The sequence below is a fragment of the Bos grunniens genome, chromosome 24 (assembly GCF_055505025.1).
Source record: "Bos grunniens cultivar Pamir isolate PY7600 chromosome 24, Bosgru_T2T1.0, whole genome shotgun sequence".
NCBI lineage: Eukaryota > Metazoa > Chordata > Mammalia > Artiodactyla > Bovidae > Bos > Bos grunniens.
This window is the reverse complement of record NC_141188.1, coordinates 51,644,465-51,663,784: the sequence shown is the minus strand read 5'-3', so window position 1 is coordinate 51,663,784 and position 19,320 is coordinate 51,644,465. Positions and strand designations below refer to the sequence as shown.

The following is a 19,320-nucleotide window of genomic DNA, read 5'->3' as shown; positions in this document are numbered from 1 at the left end:
ACTGATTTTGACCTTTTTTTCCCTCCCTCCTCTTATAAGTACAGGGCCTCCAAGTCATTCATCTAGTGCTTACTATACTTCCTAGCTATCTTTCATAATGGGGCTACTTCCAGAAAAGATCTGAAGGGGGCTTTCAAGTTCATAACAAAAAATTAATAACTTGTAGTTTAAAAAAAAATTTTTCCCCCCAAGGGCGATTGGAAATGATTTGGGAAGAAAAAGATCAACCTACCAAGAAGCTAGGGAAAAGCAGTTACCAGAAACTGCTGGAGGCCAAGTTAAAAAGACTTAGGCCACCTGATTTGAAGAACTCACTCATTGGAAAAGACCTTGATGCTGGGAAAGATTGAAGGCAGGAGGAGAAGGGGATGACAGAGGATGAGAGAGATGGATGGCATCACCAACTCAATGGACATGAGTTTGAGAAAGCTCCGGGAGTTGGTGATGGACAGGGAAGTCTGGCGAGCTGCAGTCCATTGGGTCACAGAGTCGGACATAACTGAGCGACTGAATTGAACTGAAGTTAAAAAGACAACCATACTAGACACAGAGAATTTCTCACTGTCTGATAAAGGAAAGCCACAATTCCATGAGCATAGAATTTTGTTTTTGACGTTAAATTCTAGGAAGACTTTGCTCCTAGCTTTTCATGTACGCTGCCCAAGCCACCCGTTTATGTGCTTATAACAAGAACTCCTACTAGACTACATCATACCTACTAGTCTACATTTTCCTGATAACAGCCTATCAGTTCAGTTCAGTTCAGTCGCTCAGTCGTGTCCGACTCTTTGTGACCCCATGGATCACAGCATCCCAGGCCTCCCTGCCATTACCATCTCCCAGAGTTCACTCAAACTCACGTCCATCGAGTCGGTGATGCCATCCAGCCATTTCATCCTCTGTCGTCCCCTTCTCCTCCTGCCCCCAATCCCTCCCAGCATCAGAGTCTTTTCCAATGAGTCAACTCTTCACATGAGGTGGCCAAAGTACTGGAGTTTCAGCTTTAGCATCATTCCTTCCAAAGAACACCCAGGACTGATATGCTTTAGAATGGACTGGTTGGATCTCCCTGCAGTCCAAGGGACTCTCAAGAGTCTTCTCCAACACCACAGTTCAAAAGCATCAATTCTTCGGCGCTCAGCTTTCTTCACAGTACAACTCTCATATCCATATACGACCACTGGAAAAACCATAGCCTTGACTAGATGGACCTTTGTTGGCAAAGTAATGTCTCTGCTTTTGAATATGCTATCTAGGTTGGTCATAACTTTTCTTCCAAGGAGTAAGTGTCTTTTAATTTCATGGCTGCAGTCACCATACAACAACTATATGCCAACAGGCTGAGGACCCATGGTTTTCTTGCCAATCTGGATATTCCAGTGTGTCTCAAGATCCCATCAGAGTAACAGACTCATCTAATCTCTTACTAGATAGGACCCTCAGACCATTTGATTCTGCCTCTATGTCCCCAGGCACCAGAAAGATAGAATTTTAAAGCCACTCTCAACAGGGTCATGGTTTGGAGCCAGTGGCTGAGGGGTCTAACTTGGCCCTATCTTCATGCTCCACCCCACAAGCTTCCTGGTTTGATTGTCTTTTGTCTTTCTGTCCCCACCATAGACTTTCCCCCCTCTAAGTGTCAATGCTTTGCCTCATTAACCTTTGATTTCCTGCAATAACTACCACCGTGCTTTGCACAAAGAGAACCGCCTCCTCCCTCCTTCTTTTTAAAGTGAGGAAACTGAATTGGAAAGAGGTCCTTTTCATTATTCTGCCCTGCTCCCGTCTGATAAACCCCTCAAGCTGGAGTGTACCAGACCAGCTCTTCCTACACCACACAGCAAGCAGTCCGGGAAAGTTAAAGGCAGGTTACCAAAGGAATTGAAGGGTTAGAAGACATATTTTGGCTTCCTTGCCTCGACGTGTCCCCCGCCCCCAAAGATACACTGGGCAGCCCTTCAGCAACAAAACAAAGAAAAACGTCTTTGTACGCTGTAGTTGCTCAGTAAATATCTATTAAGATACGGTCAGAGCATCGGTACCGTGAATACAGTAAGTACTCAATAAACTCCGCTAAACTGAAAAGTTCGTAACACACCTGCTTTGCACACAGTAGGCGCTCCATTAAGTATCTCTTAGGATAACCGTAGGGCTGCTGCCTTGCACACAGTAGGCCCCTATAAAAGGCTATTAAATTAAATAGAAGCAGACGCTCGCTCCTCAGAGAACCCGGGCAGAGGTGACATTAATCAAGTCCCAGACACAGATCCGTGAATGGCGATGCGCGTTTCGAGGAAGCGTTTCCGAGAGTGCGGGAGCGGCGCGTGACGGCGCGCGGCCGCGGCAGACATCCCACTCTTCGGCAGGCGGCCGACCCACTGCCTGCTCCCCAGCATTGATCAGTGATCGGGATCTCTTCCCCACTCGGGGGCGGGAGACAGCTGCCGCCTCCAATTGTCACTTTGGGCTTGCACCTGGAGCTTCCGCCAAGGTCCCCCTCCCGGGGGTATCGGCCCGCCCGGGCTTCTCCCCGGATTCCGGAGAGTTACCGGCAGAACAAAAGCAAAAAAAAAAAAAAAAAAGGCAGCCGGGATTCCTTTTCTGACGGAGGGCAGCCCGGAAAGAGGCTGGGGGAGCCGGCCGGGGACCACGCTGTGATGTCAAATCTCCTCCGCCTGCAGCCGCCCGCCCTCCCGCCGCAGATACGCATTTGGGGTTCCCCCAGCCGGGAACGCGGCGGGGCTTCCTCCCTCTCAGGCGTTCGGAGCCCCCGCCCTGGGGCCGCGAAGGGGCAGAGTGGGCGCTTCGGTGGGGTGGGGCGTAGGGGGCGCTATATTAACCCTGAACAAGACAGGGAGAAGGCTGGAAAGCAGGGTGCTAGGGGACTGGGGCAGACCCCATAACCGAGATCCAAATCTGAACTTACAGTGCGAACTGCCCCTCGGTGCTCCAGAACGCGCCGAGCAGTCCTTGGAGATGGGGGTTCCCTCCCGGCAATCGGTCCCCACGACCTCCTCCCCTACACCCCCCGCCCCTCCGCCCCGGGGGAGCCCACCGTCCACTTTCACGTCCAAACCGCCGATCCAGGGTCTACACCCGCGCGCTCAGTCGGCGGAGCAAGGGGTCACAGAGGGCGGCGGCGCCGATCCCACGGGAGACGTCCCACCGCTCGGAAACTCGCGAGTGTGAAATCGGCTAGGGTTTTTGTTCAGGAATTTTTTTTAAAGGTGTAATGAGGACTGCAGAGACAGCGGGGAAGTGTCATTTCTTCCTTTCTCTCCGGCTCCTCGGGAGCCCGTGGAACTCCGAGAGGAGCAGGCTGCCGGGAGAAGAAAGAAGACGCAGGGGGGAGCCACTTACCCAAGGCAGAGCCCGAGAGCGCGGCGGCCCGGGAGCGAGCGGCGCCTTTGTCTGCGGCCGCGGCGCCGGCGCGCTCTGCCCAGTCGGTCCCAGCCCCGGCGCGCGGCGAGCTCTCGCGGGCGCCCGGACAGCCCGGCGCGCGGCTCCGGCTCCGGCTGCCTCTCTGGCCCCGGCCCGGGTCCTCGCCGCCCCGCGCTCTCCGCCGCGGCTCCGCCCCGAACTGGGCCCCGCCCCCGGCCCGCCGGGCCCCCACCTGCTGCGGCGGCGGGCGCGCGGGGGAGCCCGGCCTCGGGCGGCAGGGGGCGGCTGCCTCCCCCGCGCGCCCGGCTCCCTCCTCCCGCAAGCCCTGGGGCCGCTCCGCCGCGCTGTTCCGGGGCGGAGCGCGCGCAGTGTAGACCGGCGTTCTCCGACCCAGCCCTCTCGGAGGCAACCTCACCTGGGGGGCCTGGGACTCGCGTTCTCTGAGTCGAGCCCAGCTCCCCGGGGTAGCTGCCCTTCCTGCCTTGGAGCACGCTCCCCGAAATCCTCCATCACCTTTGGAGCCCGTCCTCACTCCTCCCCGGGGGAGGGGACCCCCCTGAGCTCTGCCGCGAGGGATGGGGCGGCGGGAAGCGGAGTGCTTCTGCGCTCGGCCGAAACCCTGGCCTCTCTGCCGGGTCCGCCCCGCTCTGATGCGGCGGCCGGAGGCGGGGACGCCCGGGAGGAGAAGGGGCCAGCCCGGACTGGGTGGCGCGGGAGAGGGGACCCCGCCGAAGGTTGAGGGGCACCGAGCGCACGTGCACCAGTCCAGAGCCTGGCGCCCGGGCTGTGAATCTGTGCTCCTTTGCACGACCGGGATAAAACTAACAGAAGGGAAGCAACACTTAAGAAGCTAGAGAAAAGGAAGGCAGAAGCCACTAGACCTGTACACTAGTAATAATTAGCGTTTAGGTGGTGCCTTCGGGCAAATCCAAAGTGTTCCACACTGATTAGGGGCGTCGCTTAATGCGTGCGCCGCAGTGGGATGGATCGAGAAGCCGCTTTTCTAGGCAGAGAAAAATACGATAACCTAAATATTGTATAATGAGGTCACTAGTGGCTTTAGCTGCCCTTGAGCCCTCCCTTCTCCCAACTTCCAAAGCAATCAGTGCGAGAACTTCACTTCGACACTCTGGAGGGTCTGCCATGTACTCTGGTTCTGCTTCACGCCCCCCTCAGCCTCCAGGGCCTCGTACAATTCCAGGTGTGTAATAGGCGCTGGATAACTGTTGAAAGAATTACTGTGTGAATCATATAACTGTGCTAATTGTAACACGGGCAAAAACAAAAAATTTAAATTATGAGATTATATTAGAAATATGCATTAAGTGGTTAGAATAGTGATGTCCATGTGAAGGGTAATAAATGGTAGCTGTAATTACTGTACAGATACAGTTGCTATTAATTATATGTGTATAGGTAACAGGTTTAAGTGTGTGTGCTTAGTTGTGTCCAGCTGTTTAGGACCCTATGGACTGTAGTCCACCAGGGCTCCTCTGTCCATGGAATTTTCCAGGCAAGAATACTGGAGTGGGTTGTCATTTCCTTCTCCAGAGGATCTTCCTGACCCAGGGAACGAACCTGTGTCTCCTGCGTCTCCTGCATTAACAGGCAGATTCTTTACCACTGCTGCCACCAATAGGTTTAGGAATAGATTCTAAATTAGAGACAGCAGTGATCTGATCCTCATTAACCTAAAAGAATACACTGGGATAAGGAGAGAGTATGCAAGAAGCAGATATGTGTCCATCAGTGGTGAGACATTCCAGTGTATCTTCCCCAAAGAGAACATTTTAACATTTTGCTTCTTTAATTTTCATTACAAATAAATGTTATCAATTCAGTGGGTAGGCATAAATCTGAAATGCTGTGTGTTGATTTATTTCTCTTATAACATATTTCCTAGGAAGGAAGAATAAGAGGGTTCAAGGATGCTCATTTTATCCAAAAAAGCTGGAAGGGCAAATGTCCCACCTCGTCTGACCAGGAAGACCCCAGGAAATCGCAATCTCCCTCCTGGGTGCTTTAGATCAGTGTCTTGGGTCTGTGGAACTGCTGTGGAAGCAGTGTTCTTATCCACGTGAGATAATTTATCTCTTCCATTTGGCAACTGGGAAAATGTAATTTTCTCTGTGTGATGAGCATGAGTGAATGGCTCATGCATAGTGAATGGCCATCCTCCAAATCTGGGGACAAGGGTGTGAAATATGCATTTTAATATCGGAGTCCATTACTGCACAATGCCAAGGGAATGAATAGGAACTAGACTCCCTCCATCACATTGATATCACATGCTGTCATCCTCCTGTGGATGCTGCTACCAGGAAATAGGTTGTTCCTTATTTTTACCCTCAAGAGAAGACACCTAAAGAAACAGCTGGCCTAAGTAGGGGTGAACCAGCAGAAAATAACCACACAGAGCTTAGGGGTTGGGAAAGCCACCAGGTTATTTTGGACTTCTTTCTTCCTGGGGGAAAAATATACCAGCATTTTCCCACTGTCTGTGACTGGATATGCAAGTTGTACCTTGGTGGCTAGGCCAGGGTCCTGGAGTACACAAGCAGGGAGTTGCTGCCTTAATCAGAAAAATGCCATGCCCACCTTGCTTAGGGTGGATAGATATAATTTTTTAAAATTATTGTGGCTATAGAATGAATGCTGTGTCTCCTCAAAATTTATATGTTGAAACCTAATCCCCAGTGTGATGGTATCTGGGGACTTTGGGAGGTGATTGGGTCATAAGGGTAGAACTCTCAACAATGGGACTAGTGCCCTTATAAAAGGGCACAGGTTGAAGACAATGATCTAAGAACAAGGAAGCTGGCTCTCACCAGACACCAAATATGCCAGCACCCTGATCTTGGACTTCCCAGCCTCCAGAACTGTGAGAAATAAATGTTTGCATCAGCCACCCAGTCTACGGTATTTTTGTTATATCAGTCCAAGGGGACTGCAACAATTGTGCTAGCTAAATCTTGGGCCTAGGTGGAGGAGGGGAGGCAATTTAGATTTATTAAACAATTTCCACACCCCACTCCTTCTGTTCCAAGAATTTGGCATCAGTGTTCATGACTTTGTGTCCTCTCTCCTTGTGGTATGGACTGGTCATGCTTAAGGAACTGACTGGACTGTGACTTCTGGAAGGTGGAGTCCCAGTAGCAGGGGCATAAAAGTAAGCCTACGCTGGGCCAGGTGTCCTGCTCCCTCTTGGGGTGCTCTATTTTGGGAGAGATCTGACCTATATTCATTCTATCTGCCTGTCTGTCTGTCTTTCTATGTATCTGTGTATCTATCTATCTAACTCCTCTCTATTCTCATATGTGCAGTTTGTACAGTTAGGAAAGTGAGACAGGCCTAGGGTTGTTCTCACAGTGTGGGACCTAAGGTTGACAAATTGAGGCAACTCACTCTTCACCATCACCCCAGGATGCTCTGGATATGCTCTTTTCTCACCAGCAGAAAAATGAGACACAAGAACAGAGTTGGAGGAGTGGAGTTTATATAAGCCCTTTGGTTTGCTTGGTTTTAACTATAGGCCAGTGACTCCAAACCTACACGTTCACTGGAATCACCCGGAAATCATTAAATACACTGAGCAAAAGAAATAATAGGAGACTACAATGACCCACTGCCCAGTGTCTGTCCCCATTTGTCCTGTTCTGCCTTCTCGCCTCTTATTGTAAATAAGCTGTCCCTGCTCCATCTGAAGTCACCTCCCACTTACGTGCAAGACCCAGCCTGTCACTTAAGGACATGACTTTATAAATGCTCCCCTCTATCTGCAATCATTGGAGAAGGAAATGGTAACCCACTCCAGTATTTGTGCCTGGAAAATTCCATGGACAGAGGAGCCTGGTGGGTTAGAGTCCACCCACAAAGAGTTGAACACAACTTAGCGACTAAGCATACTCTTTGATCATTAGTTTGTCCACATAAGAGGTCATAAGCAGTGGCTTTCCCATAGGGTTTAATGTCTTGAATCTTGAAAATAACAATACAAAACAAAAACTCTTTTGACTCTCTTCCTTTGGCAGCTCTCCCAAGTCTCTTCCTTCTTCTATAACAAATCTTGGCAAAACAAAACTTATCTCTGCTTGGTGTCTCTAATTCTTCTCTTCTGTTCTTTCTTTAACCAATTCTAGTTACTACTGTATGGAAACTGCTCTTGTCAAGGTCATCAGTGACCTCCATGATTTTAAATCTAATGACCAGTTCTCAGGCTTTGTCTTACTTGACCCATCCAGCATTCGACATGGTTAATCACTCCTATCTTGAAATGGCTCCCAGGACGCTTCTGGTTTTCATTCAACCAGTAAGGGCCAGGAAGGTCTCTCAAGGAAAAATAAACATGAACTACTCAAAATAGCACAGCAAACAGCATAAAAAATAGAAAATACTAAAGCCATTTCCACCAAATTCAGCAATAAGATAGAGATGTGTGCTACCATCAATGTTGTTAACATTGTTTAAGTGGCTAAAATAAAGCAATAAGACATGAAAATGAAATAGTAAATACAACTTTTCAAAAGAAAGATACAAAACAGTCTTTATTGTAGATGCTGTAACTGTTCAATGAAAAACCTTGGGCCTCTAGCTATTTTAGATTTAAGAGATATTTTATTTATTTATTTATTCTTGGCTGCTCTGGGTCTTCATTGCTGCTCACAGGCTTTCTCTAATTGCAGCAAGCCGGGGCTCCTCTCTAGTCGCACTGTACAGGCTTACCATTGTGGTGGCTTCTCTCGTTGTAGAGCATGGACTCCAGAGCATAGGCTCAGTAGCTGTGGTGCATGGGTTTAGTTCCCTTGCAGCATGTGGGATCCTCTCAGACCAGGAATGTAATCCATGACTCCTAACCGCTAGACCACTAGGGAAGCCTGAGATATTTTTAAGAAATTGAGTGCCATTCCCTAGTAAGACATTTAATTTAAATTCATTGTTTTAACTGTTTTTTGTTTTTTTTTTAATCAGTTACTGTTCTTGCATTCATAGAGCTCATAGTCTAGTGGGGAGACATATATTAAATACATGCTTACACAAATAATTGAATTTCCTGGTGTGGAAGTACTAATTGGCAGATCTAGTTTCATTCCAATATGTGTGGGGGATGGGATCAAGAAAGAATTCATGGGGCAGCAAAAAGTGCGTTGTGTGTGGATAAGAAAAGTGGCTCAAGGGGAGGGAAGAGTGCAGGGAAGGCCAAGGAAACAGCAAGAGCATTTGAAATGATCACAGGCTGCACAGTAGGGTGAGGGAAGGAAGAGCAGTCAGAGAGAGGATCAGAGCACAAATCATTAAGGCTGTTTGGCCCGTGGCAAAAATTTTGGCCTTAATCATAAATGTCATGGAAAGCTGGTATTTTAAATTGGGAAGAGCTGCGTCTCTACACGGAGAAGGCAAAGGCACCCCACTCCAGTACTCTTGCCTGGAAAATCCCATGGACGGAGGAGCCTGGTAGGCTGCAGTACATGGGGTCACTAAGAGTCGGACACAACTGAGTGACTGCACTTTCACTTTTCACTTTCATGCATTGGAGAAGGAAATGGCAACCCACTCCAGTGTTCTTGCCTGGAGAACCCCAGGCACAGGGGAGCCTGGTGGGCTGCTGTCTATGGGGTCACACAGAGTCAGACATGACTGAAGTGACTTAGCAGCAGCAGCAGCAGCGTCTCTATAATGTAAATTACCTCAGCTGTAAGGTCTGCAGAGATTATAACACACAGCAGGGCAGTACTTCCCACAGGTTTCTGGTCCCTAGAATCCCTAAACATCCATTGGATCACAGAAAAAGCAAGAGAATTCCAGAAAAACATCTACTTCTGCTTCATTTACTATACTAAAGCCTTGACTTTAGTTTGTTTCCACAGACAACAAACTGGAAAATTCTTCAAGTGATGGGAATATCAGACCACCTTATCTGCCTCCTGTGAAATCTGTATGCAGGTCAAGAAGCAACAGTTAGAACTGGACATGGAACAACAGACTGGTTCCAAATTGGGAAAGGAGTATGTCAAGGCTGTATACTGTTACCCTGCTTATTTAACTTATATGCACAGTATATCATGTGAAATGCCAGACTAGAGGAAGCACAAGCTGGGATCAAGATTCCTGGGGAAAATATCAATAACCTCAGATAGGCAGATGAAACCACCCTTATGGCAGAAAGTGAAGAAGAACTAAAGAGCCTCTTGATGAAAGTGAAAGAGAAGAGTGAAAAGCTGGCTTAAAACTCAACATTCAAAAACGAAGATCATGGCATCTGGTCCCACCACTTCATGGCAAATAGATGGGGAAACAATGGAAATAGTAAGAGACTTTATTTTGGGGGGGCTCCAAAATCACTGCAGATGGTGACTGCAGCCATGAAATTAAAAGACGCTTGCTCCTTGAAAGTAGAACGTCAAGAAACACCTGGAGTAATAGGCAAATTTGGCCTTGGGGTACAGAATTAAGCAGGGCAAAGGTGAATAGAGTTTTGCCAGGAGAATGCACTGGTCATAGCAAATACCCTCTTTGAACAATACAAGAGAAGACTCTACATATAGACATCACCAGATGGCCAACACCAAAATCAGATTGATTAAATTCTTTGCAGCCAAAGATGGAGAAGCTCTATAGTGTTAGCAAAAATAAGACTGGGAGCTAACTGTGGCTCAGATCATGAACTCCTTATTGCCAAATTCAGACTGAAATTGAAGAAAGGAGGGAAAACCACTAGACCATTCAGGTATGACCTAAATCAAATCCCTTACAATTAAACAGTGGAAGTGAGAAATAGATTTAAGGGACTAGATCTGATAGACAGAGTGCCTGAAGAACTATGGACGGAGGTTCATGACATTCTACAGGAGACAGGGATCAAGACCATCCCCATGGAAAAGAAATGCAAAAAAGCAAATGGCTGTCTGAGGAGGCCTTACCAATAAATAGCTGTGAAAAGAAGAGAAGCGAAAAGCAAAGGAGAAAGAGAAAAATGTACCCATTTGAATGCAGAGTTCCAAAGAATAGCAAGGAGAGGTAAGAAAGCCTTCCTCAGTGATCAGCGCAAAGAAATAGAGGAAAACAATAGAATGGGAAAGACTAGAGATCTCTTCAAGAAAATTAGAGATACCAGGGAACATTTCATACAAAGATGGGATCAATAAAGGACAGAAATAGTATGGATGTAACAGAAGCAAAAGATATTAAGAAGAGGTGGCAAGAATATACAGAAGAACTGTACGAAAAAGATCTTCACAACCCAGATAATCACGATGGTGTGATCACTAATCTAGAGCCAGACATCCTGGAATGTGAAGTCAAGTGGGCCTTAGGAAGCATCACTAGGAACAAGCTAGTGGAGGTGATGGAAATCCAGCTAAGCCATTTCAAATCCTAAAAGATGATGCTGTGAACGTGCTGCACTCAATATGCCAGCACATTTGGAAAACTCAGCAGTGGCCACAAGACTGGAAAAGGTCAGTTTTCATTTCAATCCCAAAGAAAGGCAATGCCAAAGAATGCTCAAACTACTGCACAATTGCACTCATCTCACACGCTAGTAAAGTAATGCTCAAAATTCTCCAAGGCAGGCTTCAACAGTACATGAACCGTGAACTTCCAGATGCTCAAGCTGGATTTAGAAAAGGCAGAGGAACCAGAGATCAAATTGACAACATCCGTTGGATCATCAAAAAATCAAGAGAGTTCTAGAAAAACATCTATTTCTGCTTTACTGACTATGCCAAAGCCTTTGACTGTGTGGATCACAATAAACTGTGGAAAATTCTGAAAGAGATGGGAATACCAGACCACCTGACCTGGTTCTTGAGAAACCTATATGCAAGTCAGGAAGCAACGGTTAGAACTGGGCATGGAACAACAAACTGGTTCCAAATTGGGAAAGGAATATGTCAAGGCTATATATTGTCACCCTGCTTATTTTACTTAAATGCAGAGTACATCATGAGAAACGCTGGACTGGATGAAGCACAAGCTGGAATCAAGATTGCTGGGAGAAATATTAATAACCTCAGATATGCAGATGACCCCACCCTTATGGCAGAAAGTGAAGAGGAACTGAAGAGCCTCTTGATGAAAGTGAAAGAGGAGAGTGAAAAAGTTGGCTTAAAGCTCAACATTCAGAAAACTGAGATCATGGCATCTGGTCCCATCACTGCATGGTGAATAGATGGGGAAACAGAAACAGTGAGAAATTTTATTTTGGGGGGCTCTAAAATCACTGCAGATAGTGACTGTAGCCATGAAATTAAAAGACGCTCACTCCTTGGAAAGAAAGTTATGACCATCCTAGATAGCATATTAAAAAGCAGAGACATTACTTTGCCAACAAAGGTCTGTCTCGTCAAGGCTATGGTTTTTCTGGTAGTCATGTATGGATGTGAAAGTTGGACTATAAAGAAAGCTGAGTGCCGAAGAATTGATGCTTTTGAAGTATGGTGTTGGAGAAGACCCTTGAGAGTCCCTTGGACTGCAAGGAGATCGAACCAGTCCCTCCTAAAGATCAGTCCTGAGTGTTCATTGGAAGGACTGATGCTGAAGCTCCAATACTTTGGCCACCTGATGTGAAGAGCTGATTCATTTGAAAAGACCCTGATGCTGGGAAAGATTGAAGGTGGGAGGAGAAGGGGATGACAGAGAACGAGACGGTTGGATGGCATCATGGACTCAATGGATATGAGTTTGAGCAAGCTCCAGGAGTTGGTGATGGACAGGGAAGCCTGGCATGCTGCAGTCCATGGGGTCACAAGGAGTCAGATGCGACTGAGTGACTGAACTGAACTGAGCATCACTCAGTGATACTGGCCACCAATATCCCCTACCTGCTCCCTATCTTAGCCGTTTCATGGAAATCCTGCAGTGCCTTCAAGGCAAGTCAGTCCAGGTATGAGGTATCAGATGATTTGGGCAAAACTTGATGCTGGCCTGATTCCCATAGGCAGGGCTGAACTCTCAGCCTGCTAACTTCCCAGAAGTTTCTTCACTGTTTGGACCATCCCAGCATTCTCTTCTTTCAGCCTGCGATAAGACCTCACTGAAATTCTAACTGCACGTTCCCTGCTCTGTCCTTACTTCACCCAGTCATCTGCTTTTAAAACTATATGCCATAACCCCAATAATTATGAGCTGTATGATCAATTCAGCAGATCTGGCCAGCATTTTTGAAACAATGAAATGGAATTGAAAACTTCAGAGTTCACTGTGATAAGAGCATCACTTGATGCTATTTTAATTTCAGATATATATGTTGTATGAGGATGACAATGTGTGAGCATACACACTCACAGCATCAAATTGTTTTCTTAATTATAGGTCATAATCAACAAAAGTCTGAGATGTACTACTTTTCCTTCCTCCACCTCTGCTCTGTATAGAAATTTGAACTCAAGAGAGTTGACTCTTCTGCTTTACCTCATTTCATTTCTCCAAGTCATTTTATTCATCTCCTAACCTGTTAAAACATCCTGTTCCTCTCAAACAATCCACTAGTATTATAATATGTTGGCATTTATCTCCTAATCTTGCTCCTTAACTCTAGTTTTACTGTTATCAACAGTGACTTGTGCTTATCAAAGTGACCCATGGTTTGATCTGTAGCTCACACCCATAAGGACAGAAAACTCATCACCTGTGCCTCATTAGTACCTGATCGAGCTTGCCAGCCCTAGAATGGTCCATGAACTTCAACCTTTGATCCCTGAAATCTTCATTAGGAATACTCTATTGTGCTAGATTAGTAACAGATATTATGCCAAGCTAATAAGGTCCTAGCCCCCAGGAATCTACAAAACAACTGATCTAACATTTGCCTCAATCAATTATTGAGTGCTTACTACATGCTTAGACTAGTGTTCTATATTTAAACTCTGATAGTTACAACCCACAGGACAAAGACTCTGAGTTGTCTAACTTTTAAAGCTTGATCTCTTTGTTCTCTTCCTGCCCTTCTTCCTCTCCCCACCTCCAGATTGGTATTATCATCACCCCAGTTTTTCTGAACCTGAATGTGGACTTGACAAATATGGGGTTTGGGGGAAGCCACACACCACCTCTGTAAGCACTCAGTAAATGTGGAATTGGATCTCTAGCCCATGAATCCCAATCTCCCAATGTCAGAAGGAGATACACACGACTACAATTGCAAATGCACCCCAGAGGTTTTGTAGTTGAATGAAAAAATCTCAAGGGACATTTAGGAAGTTTTTTCTTAATTGCTGAAATCATTTTTGCTTCACCAGAAATTGTGAAGACCATTATATGAGACCATTATAAAATATATAGGCAAGAAGAGACTGTAGTTTCTATGATACCAGAACTCGTCTAAGCCAGCCTCTGTCCTAGGCATCAGGAATTTTGCTAATAATGACAGATACAATGAGCAGCCCAGCTTATGTGAATAATTTTCATGGAGAAAGAAAATTGCAGTTGAGTAGATTACACACAAATGTGTTTTTAATATTTTTATTATAAATAACACACACAGACACACAAATCTGCAGTGAAAGCATAAGGAGTTCCAGTTATTTCTCCAGGGCAATCAGTCAACTATCAAAGAGCAGAATATACATTCTATTCAACTAAGTCAAGAATATAACAACCTAAATCTCTAAGGAAGTACCATTATTTTGTGAATAGAATTTGCAGCCCAAACTGAGTCCACATAAAGGGTATCTCATGGCCAGGACATGCGCTCGCCAGGAGGGAAAGCAAAGATTAGTGAATGTATTAGGAATGTGGGCTTGCGCATTGTAAACTAGTGCATTTGTTTTCACAGAAGTTCTGATGTGTCAGTTACTTGTTGCCTGTCAGTTATTGGGATTGTGCTTGAATTCTTGAAGAGTGAGTGAATTCCTTAAGCATCATTTCCTAGGAGGCATTCAACCCCAAGAAATCATTTCACAGTTGCTATAGACTGAATGTTTGTGTACCCCTCCACCCCAAATTCATAAACTGAAGCCTAATCTCCCAAAGTGATGGTATTGGGAGGTGGGGGGCTTTGGGAGGTGATTAGGTCATGAGGGTGGTGCTCTCAGGAGTGGGATTCACGTGCTTATAAAAGAATCTCCAGAGAGCCCCACTGAGAAGACAGCATCTATAAATCAGGAAGCATCTCCCACCAGACACTTACTCTGCCAGCGCCTTGATCTTGGACTCCCCAACCTTCAGGATGTGAGGTAAACATTTTTGCTGTCCGTAAGCCACCCAGTCTCTGGGATTGTTACAGCAGCCTGAAAAGACTTGGACAACAGAGTAACAGCTCTGAGGAAGGCCCAGGGTTTCAAAAGAGGTAGTAAATGACCATCTTTCTCTGTAAACTAAAGATATGACTCATTTACTGTGGGGTAATAAGAAATGGTTGATCTTTGTCCCTCGTTCCTGGCAAGAAGCTCCTCAAACCCTAGGAATTTCCTGAGTGACAGGAGTGTCTTCTGTTCTTCATGAGGAGGAACCCCTTTCATCACACCCGAGTTTATGCTAACGAGGGGACTTACGGTGAGGCCACTGCATAACCTCAGGATGGGGATGGTCACCAGAAAAGTGATTAGAGGACTGGAACTTTTAGGTCCAGCCACAGCCTCTGGGTACGGACAGGGGGAATGGCTATAAATTAAACTCTATAAAAACTCGTAGAACCCAACAGAACATTGTAAAACAATCATCTCCCAACTAAAAAAAAAACTCCTGAATGATGAGATTAGATGAGCTGCTCAGTAGGTGACCACTCCTACATGCCAGGAGGGTGGCACACCCCAGTTCTATGGGACAGAAATTCCTGAGCTCAGGAGCCCTCCCGGCCTCGCCCTGTATACCTGTTCATCTGGCTGTTCCTCTGTGTCCTTTCTAAGAAACTAGTTGTTGTCATTCAGTTGCTCAGTCATGTCCGACTCTTTGTGACTCCATGGACTGTAGCCTACCAGGCTCCTCTGTCCATGGGATTCTCCAGGCAAGAATACTGGAGTGGATTGCCATTTCCTCGGGATGGAACCCATGTCTCCTGCGTTGGCAGGCGAGTTCTTTACCGCTGAGCCACTAGGGAAGCCCTTAATAAACTAGTAAATATAAGTGAATGTTTCTCTAAATTCTGCGAGCCACTCTAGCTCTGGCAAAGAAATCAAACCTGATGAGGGAGTCATGGGGGCTTCTGATCTATAACTGTCCTGTCATAAGCACAGGCAACAACCTAGATTTGTGATTGGCATCTGAAGGGGGTGCAGTTTTGTGGGACCGAGCCCTTAACATGTGGGATCGGAGGCTATCTAGATCAGAGGTGGACAGTGTGGACACTGAGTTGCAGGCAGGACACTCAGTGTCCACTGAGAGTTGGAGAACTGCTTGACAATGTTGAAAAAAGCACACTGTGGATTTATGAACGATTAATACCTGCCCCTCAGTTTGTTTTTGTGTTCTGGAAGAAAATCTATTTATGATTATATTATAGTTATGCCTGATTTGTAACCTGTCGATTACAGAAAAGGACAGGAGGCACTTTGCAATATTAAAAGACATATGAAGCTATAAAGCACTCTTCTAAGTTTTAGTACACCAGTCTCGGTTTACAATTATTCTCAGGATTTTATTAAATAAAGACAGCTGCTATTCAATTTTGGCTAAGATGAGCAAAACCCCTGCCTGATATGGACAGATGTGGCTGATCATAATAGACTTCCACTTAGCTTTTACAGTGTTGCTTTCTCTGAACTCTAAAGACAACTGGCTGACCAAAAAAAAAAAGTTCCAATTACGATGTGCACACAGTCTGTGATAGATGGAGTTGGTGCCAGAGTCACTTGGGAAATTCAATTCAGAAGGATCAGAGCTTTGATTACGCTTTCTTGAATCAAGAGGAAGAGGAGCCCCCCAAATCATTCAATGACCCAGGGCATGGTAAAAGAGCACTGGCTTGAGAGTCTTGTGTGCAGCTTCTGCCACTCACTGGCCGTATACATCGGGCAAGTCTTCTCTCCTTGCTGAGTTATAACTTTCTCATCTGTAAAATGGGAGTGCTCATCCACTTATCACACTCTCCTCGGCTGTGGTCTCATCTTATTCTGGCTGCAACAAGGGCTGTCCTTGCTTAGGGACTCCGAGAGCTCCTCGCCCCCCATTCATGCTGCGTGCCCCTCACTCGCCTCCTGCCCCGAGGCCCACCTGTTTCCTCTGATGTGTGAGATGCCACAAGACCCACTGGGTGCCCTTGCGTATAATGGACAGGGGAGTAAAGGCACTTGGGTGATTCCAGTGGGTTCTGGGAAGCAGCAGATAAATTCTCTTCACTTTCTCCCCAAGACAGATCATTCGAGATGCAACAGGTCATGTGGCCTCTCAGAAGAGACAAGATTAAGCCATCCGTTGTACTTGAACATGAGTGGCAGCTGGGTCCTGAAGATGTCCGTTTATTTTCTCTCCTTCCCTCTCTGCCCTGCTCTCTTTTCCCCAACTCCAGCTTCCTAGGCAGGACTGCATTTCCTAATAAAATGTGCTCATTTGCTCAGTCATGTCCGACTCGATGCAGCCCCATGGACGGTAGCCTGCCAGGCTCCTCTGTCCATGGAATTTTCCAGGCAAGAATACTGGAGTAGGTTGCCACTTCCTTCTTCAAGGGATCCTCCCCACTCAGGGATCAAACTCCAGTCTCTTGAGTCTCCTGTATTGGCAGGTGGATATTTTACCACTAGTGTGACCTGGGAAGCCCCTCCTAATAAAGTATTGACATAAGTTTTTGTCTTGGAATCTCCTTTAGGGATCCCAAGCTAAGACAGTAAGATAAACAATTCCTCAGTGTCCTGAAGATTCTCAAAGGAGCTTAGTCCCCACTCCCATCCACTCTGTACAGGCAGAGGAGGACTATAAGGCAAGCATGTGAAGTTCATTTCAAGCTCAGACATTAAAACACATTTGAAAGCTCTTGGACTATTTAATGTTGGGGCAAGTTTGGGAGAAGTCAGAGGGCGACATGAGTTCTGATGGTGGGTTCTGAATGCACCTGCAGGGAACACTATGGCCTAAGGAATCTTAGGAGAAAAACCAGGAGGGTAGCTGGACTCTGGATTGGAGAGATAGGATTTGAACTTGTCATGACAATGTGGGTAGGAAAGAGTCTGTATTTGAGTTTCAGGTTCCCAGAAAGCAAGTCAAATGGACAGAGGGTCGAGGAGAAACTCTAAATCACCAATGCAGCAACTCTCTCTATTGACTATGCAAAGCCATTCTCGGCCTTTCTGTCCCCATTTTTCCTACTAAGACAACACTGGTTTGTTCAGATAGGAGGTTGAGATCTCTTGATCTCAGGAGCTTAATCCTTTCCCAGACCTCCAGAGGATGAATCATGATTGATTTAAGGACCAATATGTGTCCCAGTTCTGGCTAATGAACATAGCAAGCAGTCTGCTAAAGAGAACTCCCTTCCTGAATTAAAAGGTTGCAAAGAGACAAAAGTTGCCACATTCTTCCTGTCCTGAATATAGATGTGATGCCTGGTTCTACAGCAGTTGCTCTGTGATCTTGAGGCAACAAGCATGGGAAGAAGGCCAGGGGAATCTCAGGGATGTTGGTCCTAGCATCTTTGAGCTACTAAGCTGGTTTCAGCAGTTGCACTTCATCTTTTTTGTGTGTTTATTTATTTCAGATTGTGTTAGTAGGGTTTTCTGTTAGAGCAAAAATCACTCCTGAGCCTAGAAAGATGTGATGGAGAAACCAGAAAGACAAAGATGCAGAAGGCACAGTTTGAGGAGGAGAGAGTGACTGCCAGTAAAAATGCTATAGAAGAATCAAAAGGAAGATGAGACTGGAAAATAGGTGTATCAAGTAAGAAGTCACCGGTGAACTACATGAGAGCCATTTGAGAGAGGCTGATGGGGCAAAAGCCAGATTTCAGTGGGCCAAGAGGAAAAGAAAACAAGGATGGATACATCATATGTAGACAGTTCTTTCAAGAGGTTTTGACTGTGTATGTACCAAGAGCCTTCAAATATTGTTGAGCTTTGACCTAGATTTTTCACTTCTAGAGATCTATTCAAAGAAAATGATTAGAGATACAGCAAAGATTTAAGCATAAGGATAATTGCAGTTTTATCTATAACAGAGAAACATCGGCAACAACATAAATATCACACAACTGGAAAATTGTTAAATACTGTTCCAGCCAATATATGTGATATTTTGAAAGAATTTTTTAGCAGTGTGGAATAATATTCATAATGAATCAAGAAAAAAAAGATCAGGCTGTAAAAATACGATTATAAATTTATGTGTAATATTAATATATTATTTATATTCAAAGAGAAAGGCAGGAAACAAAAACATTAAACTATCAAAAGTTACAGGAGAACCTCTTAAATTTATACTTTCCTCTATATGTTTCTAAATCAGCATTTATTTTCTATGCAGCATTTGTTCCCCACCCACCTTCCTAGCAGCACCACAGCCCCCTCCAAGTCCAGATGCTTATGCCTTAGGTTAAGTTATTCCGGACCTCAAGAAGGCATGAGTGATAAAAGTTATTTTCCCCTGGATAGATTTTATTATAGAACATTCTCTGGATTTCCTTAAGAACCAATGAGGAACATGATTATTAGGCTGTCAGCCATCCTATTACATTTAAATTTAATTCTTCTCCAGGCAAACAGAGGCCTGTTGTGATATTCCTCACAGCAAAGGAAGGAATCCACTACCCAGCCTAGAGATCTCCCCACTTCCTCTCACACAAAATGTTTCTGGGTGTACGTCACAGTGTGGTTATGGGGGTCACATGAAGTTACTAATATGCAAAGTCTTTGTGAACCCCAAGAAACCACATGAGTGCTGGTCACTGTTGTCACTGCTCTATGGGGAAGCCAAAGTCTAAAGTGGATACCCTGTCCCACTTCACTTTCCTTGACTCCACGCCATTCGGAAACTCCTTAAGCAAAGAACTGATCCTGGAACCTGGGTATCCGAGAGGAG

The 19,320-nt window shown here is 45.7% G+C and overlaps 1 protein-coding gene across 6 annotated transcripts in view; it reads right to left on the bottom strand.

Annotated features, from left to right (window-relative positions):
* Positions 1-3,976, bottom strand: part of MAPK4 (mitogen-activated protein kinase 4) — a 173,117-nt gene extending 169,141 nt beyond the window's left edge. For 4 of the 6 annotated variants that reach the window (XM_086373511.1, XM_086373510.1, XM_086373514.1 and 1 more), the window contains exon 1: positions 3,361-3,578. The gene's annotated coding sequence lies outside the window, so the exon portion shown is untranslated. Of the gene's footprint in view, positions 1-3,360; positions 3,582-3,796 lie in introns of those variants that run through there. The other 2 variants (XM_086373513.1, XM_086373515.1) reach the window with 2 other exon arrangements.
* Positions 3,977-19,320: the final 15,344 nt, after the last annotated feature.